At 49.4% G+C, this 17,930-nt stretch overlaps 1 protein-coding gene and 1 pseudogene across 6 annotated transcripts in view; one reads left to right on the top strand and one right to left on the bottom strand.

The window, feature by feature from the left end:
• ANKS1A (ankyrin repeat and sterile alpha motif domain containing 1A) overlaps window positions 1-17,930 on the top strand; it is a 599,988-nt gene that overhangs the window by 108,646 nt on the left and 473,412 nt on the right. The gene's annotated exons all lie outside the window — the stretch shown is intronic.
• LOC135051588 (5S ribosomal RNA) lies at window positions 5,485-5,605 on the bottom strand (annotated as a pseudogene).

The raw sequence follows: 17,930 nt of genomic DNA, 5'->3' as shown, positions 1-17,930 counted from the left end.
GCCACATCATACCTTTTAAATAATCAGAAGACACAGGTATTTTTTCTGTTTTAAACTGTTTTTTTCTCTGACGTCCTAGTGGATGCTGGGGACTCCGTAAGGACCATGGGGAATAGACGGCTCCGCAGGAGACTGGGCACATCTAAAGAAAGCTTTAGGACTATCTGGTGTGCACTGGCTCCTCCCACTATGACCCTCCTCCAGACCTCAGTTAGAATCTTGTGCCTGGCTGAGCTGGATGCACACTAGGAGGCTCTCCTGAGCTCCTAGAAAGAAAGTATAGTTTAGTTTTTTTATTTTACAGTGAGACCTGCTGGCAACAGGCTCACTGCAGCGAGGGACTAAGGGGAGAAGAAGCGAACCTACCTAAGTGGTGGTAGCTTGGGCTTCTTAGGCTACTGGACACCATTAGCTCCAGAGGGATCGAACACAGGACCCGACCTCGTCGTCCGTTCCCGGAGCCGCGCCGCCGTCCCCCTTACAGAGCCAGAAGCAAGAAGGTCCGGAAAATCGGCGGCCGAAGACTTCTGTCTTCTCCAAGGTAGCGCACAGCACTGCAGCTGTGCGCCATTGCTCCTCATGCACACCACACACTGCGGTCACTGATGGGTGCAGGGCGCTGGGGGGGGGGGGCGCCCTGAGCAGCAATATTAACACCTTGGCTGGCAAACTAACACCATATATAGCCCCAGAGGCTATATAGGTGTATATTAACCCCTGCCAGATATATTAAAATAGCGGGAGAAAGCCAGCCGAAAAAGGGGCGGAGCCATCTCCCTCAGCACACTGGCGCCATTTTCCCTCACAGTTTCGCTGGAGGAATCGCGCCCTGGCTCTCCCCTGCAGTCCTGCACTACAGAAAGGGTTAAAAAGAGAGGGGGGGCACAAAATTATGCGCAGTATAGAATATATATGCAGCTATAAGGGAAAACACTCTCTATAGGTGATATCCCTGTGATATATAGCGCTCTGGTGTGTGCTGGCATACTCTCCCTCTGTCTCCCCAAAGGGCTTTGTGGGGTCCTGTCCTCTGTCAGAGCATTCCCTGTGTGTGTGCTGTGTGTCGGTACTGCTGTGTCGACATGTATGATGAGGATAATGATGTGGAGGCGGAGCAAATGCCTGTGAATGGGATGTCACCCCCTGCGGGGTCGACACCGGTGTGGATGGACTTATGGAAGGAATTACGTGACAGTGTCAACTCCTTACATAAAAGGTTTGACGACATAGGACAGCCGGCTACTCAGCTTGTGCCTGTCCAAGCGTCTCAAATGTCATCAGGGGCTCTAAAACGCCCGCTACCTCAGATGGCAGACACAGATGTTGACACGGATACCGACTCCAGTGTTGACGACGATGAGACTAGTGTACCTTCCAATAGGGCCAACCGTTACATGATTGAGGCAATGAAAAATGTATTACACATTTCTGATAATACCCCAGGTACCACAAAAAAGGGTATTATGTTTGGTGAGAGAAAACTACCAGTAGTTTTTTCTGCATCTGAGGAATTGATATGAGGTGTGTGAGGAAGCGTGGACTTCCCCCGATAAGAAATTGATCATTTCTAAGCAGCGTACCCTTTTCCGCCAGAGGATAGGTCACGTTGGGAAATACCCCCTAGGGTCATGGATACGGCCGCCCTAAAGGACCTGCTGATAGAAAGCAGAAAACTACCCTTAAAGCTATATACACACACGGGCATTATATTGAGACCTGCTATTGCCTCGGCATGGATGTGCAGTGCGGCAGCTGCGTGGTCAGATTCCCTGTCGGATAATATTTATACTATAGATAGGGACAATATTTTGCTGAAAATAGAGCATATAAAAGACGCTGTCTTATACATGCGTGATGCACAGAGGGATATTTGCCGACTGGCATCACAAATAAGCGCTATGTAAAACCATTCCCGCCAGGCGGGGGTTATGGACTCGGCAATGGTCGGGCGATGCCGATTCAAAACGGCACACGGAAGTTTGCCCTATAAGAGGGTGGAACTGTTTGGGAATGGTCTTTCAGACCTCGTTTCCACAGCTACAGCTGGGAAATCAAAACTTTTGCCACAAACTACCCCACAGCAAAAGAAAGCACTGTATTATCAGGTACAGTCCCTTCGGCCCCAAAAAAGTAGAGGACTAGAGGCTTATCTTTTCTGCCAAGAGGAAAAGGTAGAGGGAAAAAGCTGCAGCACACAGCTAGTTCCCAAGAGCAGAAGTCCTCCCCTGCGTCCGGTAAGTCCACAGCATGACGCTGGGGCTACTCAGGCGGACCCGGGTACGGTGGGGGCCCGTCTCAGAAATTTCAGCGCACAGTGGGCTCTCTCACAGGTGGATCCCTGGGTTCTTCAATCAGTATCTCAGGGGTCCAGGCTGGAATTCGAGTCGTCTTCCCCCCGCCGTTTCCTAAAATCTGCCGTACCGGCAACTCCCTCTGCCAGGGAGGCAGTGTTGGTGGCTGTCCAAAAACTGTATTCACAGCAAGTGATTATCAAGGTACCCCTCCTTCAACAGGAAAGGGGTTACTATTCCACAATGTTTGTGGTACCGAAACCGGACGGTTCGGTGAGACCCATCTTAAATTTAAAATCCTTGAACACATATAACAAAAGATTCAAGTTCAAGATGGAATCGCTCAGGGCGATTACTGCGAACCTGGACGAGGGGGATTACAGGGTCTCTCTGGACATCAAGGATGCTTACCTACATGTCCCCATTTACCCTCCTCACCAGGAGTACCTCAGGGTTGTGGTACAGGACTGTCACTATCAGTTCCATACGCTGCCGTTTGGATTATCCACGGCACCGAGGGTCTTTACCAGGGTAATGACCGAAATGATGATACTCCTTCGCAAGAAGGGAGTTTTAATTATCCCGTACTTGGACGATCTCCTGATAAGGGCAAGGTCCAAGGAGCAGTTGGTAGTGGGGGTAGCACTTTCTCGGGAAGTGCTGCAACAGCACGGCTGGATTCTCAATATTCCAAAGTCACAGCTGGTCCCGACGACACGTCTTCTGTTCCTGGGAATGATTCTGGAAACAGACCAGAAAAAAGTGTTTCTTCCAGTGGAAAAAGCCGAGGAGTTGTCATCTCTAGTCAGAAACCTCCTAAGACCGGGACAGGTGTCGGTACATCAATGCACACGAGTCCTGGGAAAAATGGTAGCTTCGTACGAAGAAATTCCATTCGGAAAGTTCCACGCAAGGATTTTCCAGTGGGACCTGTTGGACAAATGGTCCGGGTCCCATCTCCAGATACAGCAGCGGATAACCTGGTCTGCAAGAACAAGGGTGTCGCTGCGGTGGTGTCTGCAAAGGGCTCATCTACTAGAGGGCTGCAGATTCGGAATACAGGACTGGGTCCTGGTAAACACGGATGCCAGCCTTCGGGGCTGGGGTGCAGTCACACAGGGAGTAAAATTCCAAGGACTGTGGTCCAAACAGGAGATTTCACTTCACATAAATTTTCTGGAGCTAAGAGCCCTTTACAAGGCCGTAAGCCAAACAAGGCCCCTGCTTCAAAACCAGCCGTACTGATCCAATCAGACAACATCACGGCGCTCGCCCATGTAAACAGGCAGGGCGGTACAAGAAGCAGGAGGGCAATGGCAGAAGCCACAAGGATTCCCCGTTGGGCGGAAAATCACGTGGTAGCACTGGCAGCAGTGTTCATTCCAGGAGTGGACAACTGGGAAGCAGACTTCCGCAGCAGACTCCGCCCGGGAGAATAGGGACTTCATCCAGAAGTCTTCCAAGTGCTGGTAAACCGTTGGGAAAGACCACAGGTGGACATGCTGGCGTCCCGCCTCAATAAAAAAGATATTGCGCCAGGTCAAGGGAACCTCAGGCGATCGCTGTGGACGCTCTAGTGACACCGCGGGTGTACCAGTCGGTTTATGTGTTCCCTCCTCTCCCTCTCATACCCAAGGTACTGAGGATAATAAGAAAAAGAGGAGTAAGAACTATACTCATTGTTCCGGATTGGCCAAGAAGGGCTTGGTACCCGGAACTTCAAGAAATGATCTCAGAGGACCCATGGCCTCTGCCACTCAGTCAGGATCTGCTGCAGCAGGGGCCCTGTCTGTTCCAAGACTTACCGCGGCTGCGTTGACGGCATGGCGGTTGAACACCGGATCCTGAGTGAAAAAGGCATTCCGGAGGAAGTCATTCCTACCCTGATCAAAGCCAGGAAGGATGTCAGCCTGAAGTTCAGACGTTGTAAGGGAGTGCTGCATATTCAGCCCCTTTTTTGTGCCCCCAGTGGCACCTTTGGGCTCTCAATGTGGTTTTGGAGTTCCTGGAATCACATTGGTTTGAGCCACTTAAAACCGTGTATTTGAAATATCTCACATGGAAAGTGGTCATGTGTTGGCTCTGGCTTCGGCCAGGCATGTGTCAGAATTGGCGGCTTTGTCATGAAAAAGCCCTTACCTGACTTTCCATATGGATAGGGCAGAGTTGAGGACTCGTCCTCACCTTCTCCCGAAGGTGGTATCAGGTTTTCACTTGAACCAACCTATTGTGGTGCCTGCGGCTACTAGGGACTTGGAGGATTCTAAGTTACTGGACGTAGTCATGGCCCTGAAAATTTATATTTCCAGGACGGCTGGAGTCAGGAAAACTGACTCGCTGTTTATCCTGGATGCACCCAACAAGCTGGGTGCTCCTGCTTCTAAGCAGACTATAGCGCGCTGGATTTGTAGCACTATTCAGCTTGCGCATTCTGCGGTGGGACTACCGCAGCCTAAATCTGTAAAAGCCCATACCACAAGGAAGGGGGCTCATCTTGGGCGGCTGCCCGAGGGGTCTCGGCTTTACAACTTGGCCGAGCTGCTACTTGGAAAACAAAAAAATTGGAAACCGCACTGGTATAGTAGGTGTATATGTATAGTGATAATTATCTGTATTGACTGATAATTAAATTTAAGGTTCAAATCCTCATTTTGGGAAGCAGATACATAAGGTAACGCACTCCTTATTTTTATGTATCAGAAAGCTGCCCATCAGTGGTGCTCCCCCGAGTCAGTTATTCTCAATGTAAACATAGAAAAAAAGAAGACTCTTGTTGGGAAGCACTCATATACAGATAATGTTCTATGACTGGATGTCACAATAGCTAACTAAAATGAAATACTTTAATAATTCTCATTAAAATTAATTATTGAGGAGTTCAGTGAGCGCCAATATTTGTTAAATAGTGACATTGCGAAAATATAGAAAGTGATATATAAATTGCAAGGTGCAAATACCTAATATAGGCTGAGATGGGTATATCTGTAATTTTGTGGACAAACACACTCCAACTATAGGACGACCTGTGGTCAAAAAAGTTGCTCATTCAGTGTATGTATATATATATATATGACCATCATTTGAAAGATGCTATATATCCCAAATGGGAATTGAATCCTAGCAGGTGGTTGAATCATAGGTCATAACCGAGATGTAAGACAATGCTCTATATTAGTGACAAGTGGGTGGCAAATATTTGCAGTACCAGGGTGTTCCTTGGTGGTCTCCCATCCAAGTACTTACACCGGCCCTCCACTGCTTGGCTTCCAAGATCAGATGAGATTGGGCATCTCCAGCGGGGTATGACCGCAGACCTTATGCTCACCCTTGTCACACTGTGTCCTAATTGGGCACAGATAAGAGCCGATTTGCGTTATTATGTGAACCACAGGTATCGAAACAGCTGATTTGGTGTGAAAATAAGATATCAAGAATTTTTTTTACAGATGGTAACGTATAACACAAAATTCAGATACCCATCTAAGCTGCTACTTGGTCAGGGGCAAACACGTTTGCAAAATTCTACAAATTTGATACCCTGGCTGAGCAGGACCGTGAGTTCTCTCATTCGGTGCTGCAGAGTCATCCGCACTCTCCCGCCCATTTGGGAGCTTTGGTATAATCCCCATGGTCCTTACGGAGTCCCCAGCATCCACTAGGACGTCAGAGAAAATAAGATTTTACTCACCGGTAAATCTATTTCTCGTAGTCCGTAGTGGATGCTGGGCGCCCATCCCAAGTGCGGATTGTCTGCAATACTTGTAAATAGTTATTGTTACAAAAATCGGGTTGTTATTGCGAACCATCTATTCAGAGGTTCCATTGTTATCATACTGTTAACCGGGGTTCCTATCACGAGTTATATGGTGTGATTGGTATGAGTCTTACCCGGGATTCAAAATCCTTCCTTATTGTGTCAGCTCTTCCGGGCACAGTGTCCTAACTGAGGCTTGGAGGAGGGTCATAGGGGGAGGAGCCAGTGCACACCAGATAGTCCTAAAGCTTTCTTTAGATGTGCCCAGTCTCCTGCGGAGCCGTCTATTCCCCATGGTCCTTACGAAGTCCCCAGCATCCACTACGGACTACGAGAAATAGATTTACCGGTGAGTAAAATCTTAATTTTTCTTTGGTTTTAAAATAGTTTTACATTAATCTTTTAATAAAAAATAATAATAATCATGTGTTAGAAACCTTGATCAAACATGTTTTAATGCTTTCTAACATTAAGAATGTTATTAGGCTTTGATTTTACATATTTCAATTAAAACCAATTTTTTATAGCTTATTTTCTGCAGCGGGGTACACTGGGTTCCACAGGGATTAACAGTGGGGTGTAGAGTAGGATCTTGATCCCAGCCACCAACAGGCTAAAAGCTTTGACTTTTCCCAGAATGCATAGCGCTGCCTCCTCTATAACCCCGCCTTCGTGCACAGGAGCTCCGTTTTGTAGTTGGTGCCATGCAGTACAGGCATACAACTGGTAGAGCTGCTCCAGCAGCCCTCAGAAGAGCTTTTTTAAAGTGAAATCTGAAGACTTCAAGGGCTGCAGAGACAGTGTGTGTATTAGATGTCACTCAGACATCTCCTGCTGCAGCTTCATCACCTCCCCCAGCGGCGCTGTATACTCCCGCGCCCTGATTGCCGGGTACTTACAGCGGAGGCTCAGGTTTGCTTCAGTCAGTCACACACCCCGCCGCATCTCTCCAGGATCACGTGGCCGCACTTTGGGAGGAGGTAAGAGGGTCCCCCAGGCGGGACCCGCTGGAAACCGCGATCCTGCGCGGCCGGTGGTGTGGACACTGTGGTAGTACAGGGACCCCACTAGACCACCAAGGCAAGGGCACAGGTCGGTTTTACTAAAAACAGTTTTTTACATAGCCCACAGTACCCGTTGGTGAAGCCCAGCAAGGGGATGAGGCTTTGACCTGTAGCCCCTCCCCCAGCCCCTGGGCACCATTTAGAGTAAATGTTCCCGCCATGGAGCTGCATCTCTCTCTCTCTCTCTCTCTCTCTCTCTCTCTCTCTCTCTCTCTCTCTCTCCCTCTCCCTCACTCACTCCCTGTCAGCGTTCGGGTGCCATTAGGACAAGCTGAGCTGATCCTGGGACTGTTTGGGCAAATCCTCCTCTGTAAAGCCGCCTGCTAGTCGGCGCTGTGCATTTTACAGGACAGTTAAGTATTCTACATGTCTGCTGACAGTGTTCGTTAAGAAACAGTGCATTTAGTCAGGGTTATATAGTACAAGTACCCTGTGATATACAGCCAGTATTTACTGTGTATTGATATATCTATTGATTATATAGCTGTACTTAGTATTGCTTTGTATTGCTAGTCCAGTGCAGTTTTATTGCATGTCATAATTTCTGCATTGTAGATGTGACTGTGTGTGTGCATATAGCTACTGCGTGACTTCCATTTCGTGTATCTCACTCAGAGTGGTATCCCTATTTTCTGTACCCTGAGGGGGATAAGTGCATCAGAGTTATTGTTTAATATAGTTGTTTGACAGGATATACTTACTGTGTATTTCTCTGACGTCCTAAGTGGATGCTGGGACTCCGTAAGGACCATGGGGATAGCGGCTCCGCAGGAGACTGGGCACAACTAAAGAAAGCTTTAGGACTACCTGGTGTGCACTGGCTCCTCCCACTATGACCCTCCTCCAGACCTCAGTTAGAAACTTGTGCCCGGCTGAGCTGGATGCACACTAGGGGCTCTCCTGAGCTCCTAGAAAGAAAGTATATTTAGGTTTTTTATTTCTCTGACGTCCTACGTGGATGCTGGGGACTCCGTCAGGACCATGGGGAATAGCGGCTCCGCAGGAGACAGGGCACAAAACTAAAGCTTTAGGATCAGGTGGTGTGTACTGGCTCCTCCCCCTATGACCCTCCTCCAAGCCTCAGTTAGGTTTTTGTGCCCGTCCGAGCAGGGTGCAATCTAGGTGGCTCTCTTAAGGAGCTGCTTAGAAAAAGTTTTTAGGTTTTTTATTTTCAGTGAGTCCTGCTGGCAACAGGCTCACTGCATCGTGGGACTTAGGGGAGAGAAGTTCAACTCACCTGCGTGCAGGATGGATTGGCTTCTTAGGCTACTGGACACCATTAGCTCCAGAGGGAGTCGGAACACAGGTCTCACCCTGGGGTTCGTCCCGGAGCCGCGCCGCCGACCCCCCTTGCAGATGCTGAAGATTGAAGGTCCAGAAACCGGCGGCAGAAGGCTCTTCAGTCTTCTTGAAGGTAGCGCACAGCACTGCAGCTGTGCGCCATTGTTTGTCACACACTTCTCACCAACGGTCACGGAGGGTGCAGGGCGCTGCTGGGGGCGCCCTGGGCAGCAATGTAAATACTTTTTTATGGCTAAAAAATACATCACATATAGCCCTTGAGGCTATATGGATGTATTTAACCCCTGCCAGATATTACAAACTACGGGAGAAAAGCCCGCCGGAATAGGGGGCGGGGCTTATTCTCCTCAGCACACAGCGCCATTTTCCTGCTCAGCTCCACTGTGAGGAAGGCTCCCAGGACTCTCCCCTGCACTGCACTACAGAAACAGGGTAAAACAGAGAGGGGGGCACTTTTTTTGGCGATATTTTATATATTTAAGCTGCTATAAGGATACAACACTTATATAAGGTTGTTCCCATATATATTATAGCGCTTGGGTGTGTGCTGGCAAACTCTCCCTCTGTCTCCCCAAAGGGCTAGTGGGGTCCTGTCTTCGATAAGAGCATTCCCTGTGTGTCTGCTGTGTGTCGGTACGTGTGTGTCGACATGTATGAGGACGATGTTGGTGTGGAGGCAGAGCAATTGCCGGTAATGGTGATGTCACCCCCCAGGGAGTCGACACCGGAATGGATGGCTTTGTTTATGGAATTACGTGATAATGTCAGCACATTACAAAAATCAGTTGACGACATGAGACGGCCGGAAAACCAGTTGGTACCTGCCCAGGCGTCTCAGACACCGTCAGGGGCTGTAAAACGCCCTTTACCTCAGTCGGTCGACACAGACCCAGACACGGACACTGAATCTAGTGTCGACGGTGAAGAAACAAACGTATTTTCAAGTAGAGCCACACGTTATATGATCACGGCAATGAAGGAGGCTTTGCATATCTCTGATACTGCAAGTACCACAAAAAGGGGTATTATGTGGGGGGTGAAAAAACTACCTGTAGTTTTTCCTGAATCAGAGGAATTGAATGATGTATGTGATGAAGCGTGGGTTAACCCAGATAGAAAAGTGCTAATTTCAAAAAAGTTATTGGCATTATACCCTTTCCCGCCAGAGGTTAGGGCGCGCTGGGAAACACCCCCTAGGGTGGATAAGGCGCTCACACGCTTATCAAAACAAGTGGCGTTACCGTCTCCTGATACGGCCGCCCTCAAGGATCCAGCTGATAGGAGGCTGGAAACTACCCTAAAGAGTATATACACACATACTGGTGTTATACTGCGACCAGCCATCGCCTCAGCCTGGATGTGCAGTGCTGGGGTGGTCTGGTCGGATTCCCTGACTGAAAATATTGATACCCTGGATAGGGACAGTATTTTATTGACTATAGAGCAATTAAAGGATGCTTTTCTTTATATGCGAGATGCTCAGAGGGATATTTGCACTCTGGCATCGAGAGTAAGTGCGATGTCCATATCTGCCAGAAGAAGTTTATGGACGCGACAGTGGTCAGGTGATGCGGATTCCAAACGACATATTTAAGTATTGCCGTATAAAGGGGAGGAATTATTTGGCGTAGGTCTATCGGATCTGGTGGCCACGGCAACTGCCGGAAAATCCACCTTTTTACCTCAGACCCCCTCCCAACAGAAAAAGACACCGTCTTTTCAGCCGCAGTCCTTTCGGTCCTATAAGAACAAGAGGGCAAAAGGACAGTCATATCTGCCCCGGGGCAGAGGAAGGGGTAAGAGAGGGCAGCAAGCAGCCCATGCCCAGGAACAGAAGCCCTCCCAGGGTTCTGCAAAGCCCTCAGCATGACGCTGGGGCTGTACAAGCGGACTCAGGAGCGGTGGGGGGTCGACTCAGGAATTTCAGCGCACAGTGGGCTTGCTCACAGGTGGACCCTTGGATCCTGCAGGTAGTATCTCAGGGTTACAGGTTGGAATTCGAGAAGTCTCCCCCTCGCCGGTTCCTAAAGTCTGCTTTGCCAACGTCTCCCTCAGACAGGGCGACGGTATTGGAAGCCATTCACAAGCTGTTTTCTCAGCAGGTGATAGTCAAGGTACCCCTCCTACAACAGGGAAAGGGGTATTACTCCACGCTATTTGTGGTACCGAAGCCGGACGGCTCGGTAAGACCTATTCTAAATCTGAAATCTTTGAACCTGTACATACAAAAATTCAAGTTCAAGATGGAATCACTCAGAGCAGTGATAGCGAATCTGGAAGAAGGGGACTTTATGGTGTCCCTGGACATAAAGGATGCTTACCTGCATGTCCCAATTTGCCCTTCACATCAAGGGTACCTCAGGTTCGTGGTGCAAAACTGTCATTATCAGTTTCAGACGCTGCCGTTTGGATTGTCCACGGCACCTCGGGTCTTTACCAAGGTAATGGCCGAAATGATGATTCTTCTGCGAAGAAGAGGCGTATTAATTATCCCTTACTTGGACGATCTCCTGATAAGGGCAAGGTCCAGAGAACAGCTGGAGGACGGAGTAGCACTAACCCAAGTAGTGCTGCAACAACACGGGTGGATTCTGAATTTTACAAAATCTCAGTTGACCCCGACAACACGTCTGCTGTTCCTGGGAATGATTCTGGACACGGTTCAGAAAAAGGTGTTTCTTCCGGAGGAGAAAGCCAAGGAGTTATCCGAACTTGTCAGGAACCTCCTAAAACCAGGAAAAGTGTCTGTGCATCAATGCACAAGAGTCCTGGGAAAGATGGTGGCTTCTTACGAAGCAATTCCATTCGGCAGATTCCACGCACGAACTTTTCAGTGGGATCTGCTGGACAAATGGTCCGGATCGCATCTGCAGATGCATCAGCGGATAACCTTATCGCCACGGACAAGGGTGTCTCTTCTGTGGTGGTTGCAGAGTGCTCATCTGTTAGAGGGCCGCAGATTCGGCATACAGGACTGGGTCCTGGTGACCACGGATGCCAGTCTGAGAGGCTGGGGAGCGGTCACACAGGGAAGAAACTTCCAGGGAGTATGGTCAAGCCTGGAGATGTCTCTTCATATAAATATACTGGAGCTAAGAGAAATTTACAATGCTCTAAGCCTGGCAAAACCCCTGCTTCAGGGTCAGCCGGTGTTGATCCAGTCGGACAACATCACGGCAGTCGCCCACGTAAACAGACAGGGCGGCACAAGAAGCAGGAGAGCAATGGCAGAAGCTGCAAGGATTCTTCGCTGGGCGGAAGATCATGTGATAGCACTGTCAGCAGTGTTCATTCCGGGAGTAGACAACTGGGAAGCAGACTTCCTCAGCAGACACGATCTACACCCGGGAGAGTGGGGACTTCATCCAGAAGTCTTCCACATGATTGTGAACCGTTGGGAAAAACCAAAGGTGGATATGATGGCGTCTCGCCTCAACAAAAAAATGGACAGGTATTGCGCCAGGTCAAGAGACCCTCAGGCAATAGCTGTGGACGCTCTGGTAACACCGTGGGTGTACCAGTCAGTGTATGTATTTCCTCCTCTGCCTCTCATACCCAAAGTACTGAGAATTATACGGCAAAGGGGAGTAAGAACGATACTCGTGGCTCCGGATTGGCCAAGAAGAACATGGTACCCGGAACTTCAGGAGATGCTCACGGAAAATCCGTGGCCTCTACCTCTAAGACGGGACCTGATTCAGCAGGGACCGTGTCTATTCCAAGACTTACCGCGGCTGCGTTTGACGGCATGGCGGTTGAACGCCGAATTCTAAAGGAAAAAGGCATTCCAGAAGAGGTCATTCCTACACTGGTTAAAGCCAGGAAGGAGGTGACTGCACAACATTATCACCGCATTTGGAGAAAATATGTTGCGTGGTGTGAGGCCAGGAAGGCCCCCACGGAGGAATTTCAACTGGGTCGATTCCTACATTTCCTGCAAACAGGATTGTCTATGGGCCTCAAATTGGGGTCCATTAAGGTTCAAATTTCGGCCCTGTCGATTTTCTTCCAGAAAGAATTGGCTTCAGTTCCTGAAGTCCAGACTTTTGTAAAAGGAGTACTACATATACAGCCCCCGGTTGTGCCCCCAGTGGCTCCGTGGGACCTGAATGTAGTTTTGGATTTTCTCAAATCCCATTGGTTTGAGCCACTCAAATCGGTGGATTTGAAATATCTTACATGGAAAGTAACCATGCTACTGGCCCTGGCTTCAGCCAGGAGAGTATCAGAATTGGTGGCTTTATCGTATAAGAGCCCATATCTGATTTTCCATTCGGACAGGGCAGAACTGCGGACGCGTCCTCATTTTCTGCCTAAGGTGGTGTCAGCGTTTCACCTGAACCAGCCTATTGTGGTGCCTGCGGCTACTAGCGATTTGGAAGATTCCAAGTTGCTGGACGTTGTCAGAGGGCATTGAAAATATACATTTCAAGGACGGCTGGAGTCAGAAAATCTGACTCGCTGTTTATACTGTATGCACCCAACAAGCTGGGTGCTCCTGCTTCTAAGCAGACGATTGCTCGTTGGATTTGTAGCACAATTCAACTTGCACATTCTGTGGCAGGCCTGCCACAGCCTAAATCTGTCAAGGCCCATTCCACAAGGAAGGTGGGCTCATCCTGGGCGGCTGCCCGAGGGGTCTCGGCATTACAACTCTGCCGAGCAGCTACGTGGTCGGGGGAGAACACGTTTGTAAAATTCTACAAATTTGATACCCTGGCTAAAGAGGACCTGGAGTTCTCTCATTCGGTGCTGCAGAGTCATCCGCACTCTCCCGCCCGTTTGGGAGCTTTGGTATAATCCCCATGGTCCTGACGGAGTCCCCAGCATCCACTTAGGACGTCAGAGAAAATAAGATTTTACTTACCGATAAATCTATTTCTCGTAGTCCGTAGTGGATGCTGGGCGCCCATCCCAAGTTCGGATTGTCTGCAATACTTGTACATAGTTATTGTTACAAAAAAATCGGGTTGTTATTTATTGTGAGCCGTCTGTTCAGAGGCTCCTACGTTTGTCATACTGTTAACTGGGTTTAGATCACAAGTTATACGGTGTGATTGGTGTGGCTGGTATGAGTCTTACCCGGGATTCAATATCCTTCCTTATTGTGTACGCTCGTCCGGGCACAGTATCCTAACTGAGGCTTGGAGGAGGGTCATAGGGGGAGGAGCCAGTACACACCACCTGATCCTAAAGCTTTAGTTTTGTGCCCTGTCTCCTGCGGAGCCGCTATTCCCCATGGTCCTGACGGAGTCCCCAGCATCCACTACGGACTACGAGAAATAGATTTATCGGTAAGTAAAATCTTATTTTTACAGTGAGATCTGCTGGCAACAGACTCACTGCAGCGAGGGACTAAGGGGAGAAGAAGCGAACCTACCTAAGAGGTGGTAGTTTGGGCTTCTTAGGCTACTGGACACCATTAGCTCCAGAGGGATCGACCGCAGGACCCGACCTTGGTGTTCGTTCCCGGAGCCGTGCCGCCGGCCCCCTTACAGAGCCAGAAGCAAGAAGTGTTCCGGAAAATCGGCGGCAGAAGACTTCTGTCTTCAACAAGGTAGCGCACAGCACTGCAGCTGTGCGCCATTGCTCCTCATGCACAACTCACACTCCGGTCACTGATGGGTGCAGGGCGCTGGGGGGGGGGGCGCCCTGAGGGCAATATAAGACACCTTGGCTGGCAAATCATCACAATATATAGTCCCAGGGCTATATATGTGATAAATTACCCCTGCCAGAATCCATAAAAAAGCGGGAGAAAAGTCATCCGAAAAAGGGGCGGGGCTATCTTCCTCAGCACACTGGCGCCATTTTTTCTTCACAGTGCAGCTGGAAGACAGCTCCCCAGGCTCTCCCCTGTAGTTTTCAGGCTCAAAGGGTTAAAAAGAGAGGGGGGGCACTAAATTTAGGCGCAATATATGTATACAAGCAGCTATTGGGGGAAAAATCACTCAGTTAGTGTTAATCCCTGCATTATATAGCGCTCTGGTGTGTGCTGGCATACTCTCTCTCTGTCTCCCCAAAGGACTTTGTGGGGTCCTGTCCTCAGTCAGAGCATTCCCTGTGTGTGTGCGGTGTGTTGGTACGGCTGTGTCGACATGTTGGATGAGGAAGGTTACGTGGAGGCGGAGCAGTGTCCGATAAATGGGATGTATTAACCGACAATGTCATCTCCTTACATAAAGGGCTGGATGACGTAACAGCTGTGGGACAGCCGGCTTCTCAGCCCGCGCCTGCCCAGGCGTCTCAAAGGCCATCAGGGGCTCAAAAAACGCCCGTTACCTCAGATGGCAGACACAGATGTCGACACGGAGTCTGACTCCAGTGTCGTCGAGGTTGAGATATATATACACAATCCACTAGGAACATCCGTTACATGATCTCGGCAATGAAAAATGTGTCACACATTTCTGACATGAACCCAAGTACCACATAAAAGGGGTTTTATTTTTGGGGAGAAAAAGCAGCCAGTGTTTTGTTCCCCCATCAGATGAGTGAATGAAGTGTGTAAAGAAGCGTGGGTTCCCCCGATAAGAAACTGGTAATTTCTAAAAAGTTACTGATGGCGTACCCTTTCCCGCCAGAGGATAGGTCACGTTGGGAGATATCCCCTAGGGTGGATAAGGCGCTCACACGTTTGTCAAAAAAGGTGGCACTGCCGTCTTAGGATACGGCCACCTTGAAGGAGCCTGCTGATAAAAAGCAGGAGGCTATCCTGAAGTCTGTATATACACACTCAGGTTCTATACTGAGACCTGCATTGGCCTCAGCATAAATAGTGCTGCTGCAGCGTGGTCTGATACCCTGTCAGATAATATTAATACCCTAGACAGGGATAATATTTTGCTAACATAGAGCATATTAAAGACGTCGTCTTATATATGAAGGATGCACAGAGGGATATTTGCCGGCTGGCATCCAGAATTAATGCAATGTCCATTCTGCCAGGAGGGTATTAGAAACCCGGCAGTGGACAGGTGATGCTGCCTTTAAAAGGCACATGGAGATTCTGCCTTTATAAGGGTGAGGAATTGTTTGGGGATGGTCTCTGGGACCTCGTATCCACAGCAACAGCTGGGAAGAATTTTTTTTTACCTCAGGTTTCCTCACAGCCTAAGAAAGCACCGTATTTTCAGGTACAGTCCTTTCGGCTTCAGAAAAGCAAGCGGGTCAAAGGCGCTTCCTTTCTGCACAGAGACAAGGGAAGAAGGAAAAAGCTGCACCAGACAGCCAGTTCCCAGGATCAAAAATCTTCCCCCGCTTCCTCTGAGTCCACCGCATGACGCTGGGGCTCCACAGGTGGAGACAGGTGCGGTGGGGGCGCTTCTCGGGAACTTCAGGGACCAGTGGGCTTGCCCACAGGTGGATCCCTAGGTTCTGCAAATAGTATCACAGTGATACAGGCTGGAGTTCGAGGCGACTCCCCTTCGCCGTTACCTCACGTCAGCCTTGCCTGCTGCCCTCGGAGAAAGGTAGTACTGGCGGCAATTCACAAGCTGTACTTCGAGCAGGTGAAATCAAGGTACCCCTTTTTCAACAAGGCCGGGGTTACTATTCCAAAATGTTGTGGTACCGAAACCAGACGGTTCGGTGAGACCCATTCTAAAATTGAAAGCCTTGAACACTTATATACGAAGGTTCAAGTTCAAAATGGAATCGCTCAGGGCGATTATTGCAAGCCTGGAGAATTTCATGGTATCACTGGACATCAAGGATGCTTACCTGCATGTCCCTATTTACCCTCTTCACCAGGAGTACTTCAAAATTGTGGTACAGGATTGTCATTACCAATGCCAGACGTTGCCGTTGGTCTGTCCCTGGCACCGAGGTATTTACCAAGGTAATGGCCGAAATAATTATCCCGTACTTGGACGATCTCCTTATAAAGGCGAGGTCCAGGGAGCAGTTGTTCGTCGGAGTAGCACTATCTTGGGAAGTGCTACAACAGCACGGCTGGATTCTGAATATTCCAAAGTCGCAGCTGGTTCCTACGACGCGTCTACTGTTCCTGGGTATGGTTCTGGACACAGAACAGGATAAAAAGGGTTTCTCCCGGAGGAGAAGTCCAAGGAGTTGTCGTCTCTAGACAGAGACCTCCTAATACAAATACAGGTGTCGGTGCATCAATGCACGCGAGCCCTGGGAAAGATAGTAGCTCCTTACGAAGAAATTCCATTCGCCAGGTCCCATGCAAAGATCTTCCAGTGGGATCTGTTGGACAAGTGGTCCGGGTCGCATCTTCAGATGCATCGGCGGATAACCCTGTCTCCAAGGGCCAGGGTGTCGCTGTTGTGGTGGCTGCAGAGTGCTCATCTTCTAGGGGGCCGCAGATTCGGCATACAGGACTGGGTCCTGGTGACCACGGATGCCAGCCTTCGAGGCTGGGGGGCAGTCACACAGGGAAGAAACTTCCAAGGCTATGGAAAAGTCAGGAGACTTCCCTACACATAAATATTCTGGAACTAAGGGCCATTTACAATGCCCTAAGTCAGGCTAGACCCCTGCTTCAACACCGTCCGGTGCTGATCCAGTCAGACAACATCACGGTGGTCGCTCATGTAAACCGACAGGGCGGCACAAGAAGCAGGATGGCGATGGCAGAAGCCACAAGGATTCTCCGATGGGCGGAAAATCATGTGTTAGCACTGTCAGCAGTGTTCATTCCCGGAGTGGACAACTGAGAAGTAGACTTTCTCAGAAGACACGACCTCCACCCGGGAGAGTGGGGACTTCATCCAGAAGTCTTCCAAATGATTGTACACCGTTGGGAAAGGCCACAGGTGGACATGATGGCGTCCCGCCTCAACAAAAAGCTACAAAGATATTGCGCCAGGTCAAGGGACCCTAAGGCGATAGCTGTGGACGCTCTGGTAACACCGTGGGTGTACCAGTCGGTGTATGTGTTCCCTTCTCTGCCTCTCTTACCCAGGGTAATGAGAATAATAAGAAGGAGAGGAGTAAGAACTATACTCATTGTTCCGGGTTGGCCAAGAAGAGCTTGGTAACCAGAACTCCAAGAAATGATCTCAGAGGACCCATGGCCTCTGCCGCTCAGACAGGACCTGCTGCAGCAGGGGGCCTGTCTGTTTCAAGACGTACCGCGGCTGCGTTTGACGGCATGGCGATTGAACGCCGGATCCTGAAGGAAAAGGGCATTCCGGAGGAAGTTATCCCTACGCTAATTAAAGCTAGGAAAGAAGTGAACGCAAACCATTATCACCGCATATGGCGGAAATATGTTGCGTGCTGTGAGGCCAGGAAGGCCCCAAAGGAGGAATTTCAGCTAGGTCGATTTCTGCACTTCCTACAGTCAGAGGTGACTATGGGCCTAAAATTGGGTTCCATTAAGGTCCAGATTTCGGCTCTATCGATTTTCTTCCAAAATAGAACTGGCTTCACTGCCTGAAGTTCAGACTTTTGTTACGGGAGTGCTGCATAGTCAGCCCCAGTTTGTGCCTCTGGTGGCACCGGGGGATCTCAACGTGGTGTTGGATTTCCTGAAGTCGCATTGGGTTGAGC

This window comes from Pseudophryne corroboree, chromosome 2 (assembly GCF_028390025.1).
Source record: "Pseudophryne corroboree isolate aPseCor3 chromosome 2, aPseCor3.hap2, whole genome shotgun sequence".
Taxonomy (NCBI): Eukaryota; Metazoa; Chordata; class Amphibia; order Anura; family Myobatrachidae; genus Pseudophryne; species Pseudophryne corroboree.
The sequence above is the reverse complement of the archived record's forward strand: the minus strand, read 5'-3'. Positions and strand labels throughout refer to the sequence as shown.